Here is a 1,257-nt window from a genome sequence, read left to right on the forward strand (position 1 = left end):
GGTGAACATGGTGGTTTCGAAACACAAAAATATAAGTAGTAGTACACACAGCAATTATGGTTTTGGGGTCGGAATGGTCATCGAAATAGAAGCATGGAGTGTTTGGCTTTGGTATGATGCAATAATAGTGATGAGGTTGTTGATCGAAGCAAAAACATAAGACGGGTAGGAGTAGTAAATTGTAATTTAAAGAAGCAAATACTCTTGCCTTTTTATGTTAATAACCGAACAGAAACATAAACATGTTACATTTGTTATGATTCTTGAATGGAAACAATAGTGTAATAGTACCCGTAGAAGTAATCGATCGACAGTAGCTTCGGTTTGGGTACACGATTGGTAATTAATACCTTCTGGAATAACTTACAGGTGATTGTTTGTGTGGAACCAAACCAGAAACAAAGTAGAGAGAACCGGGTTGTTTGATTATAGAAGCTAGAGGAAGAAGTATGTTGAGGTGTTTATAAGGGTGATTTGGTGCTCGATTTAAATAAGAGACAACGGTGGGTTTACTTGTGGATAGAAACATAGAAAAATATTAAGAATGATGATGTTTTACAGTGAGATGAATGAGTGATATATGTATTATATAAATATATCCGTAAAGTTTCAATTAGGCATAGTACTTCATCCATCTATTCAGTTCACGGGTAATGAAATAAGTGATTTGTGTTTGAAGAAAAAATCTATCAAGATATGTATGCATAACACCTACACATATACATACAAATACAGTGAAAACAATAATAAATAGAATAATATTAGAATAATAATAAGATGTTTAACAAGTGAAATGAACGAGCACAAACAATAGTTCAACAGCCATAACTTTTAATTAAATACTTTTGCACCGATAGTTGATAAAAACGTCCAATAGTATTCAATTAATTACCTGTCTTTTTATTTATTAATAATATATTAATAATAATAATAATACTGATAATATTATTAATAAAATATTATTAATAGTAATAGAAATGATAATAATACTTGTTAATACTAATAATAAAAATAATTATAATTATAATAATAATATTGATGATAATAATAATTATTATTTAATACTAATGTTAATAATGATATCAATAATAATAATAATAATAATATTAATATCTCAATTTAATCTTAATACATAATTATTTACAAGTAATTGTTCGTGAATCGTCGAAAACAATAGAAGGTCAAACGGTTTCATGTAAACAGTTCACAAATTTTGAGATTCAATATTACAGACTTTGCTTATCGTATCGAAATCAT

Source organism: Rutidosis leptorrhynchoides, chromosome 10 (assembly GCF_046630445.1).
Source record: "Rutidosis leptorrhynchoides isolate AG116_Rl617_1_P2 chromosome 10, CSIRO_AGI_Rlap_v1, whole genome shotgun sequence".
Lineage (NCBI taxonomy): Eukaryota > Viridiplantae > Streptophyta > Magnoliopsida > Asterales > Asteraceae > Rutidosis > Rutidosis leptorrhynchoides.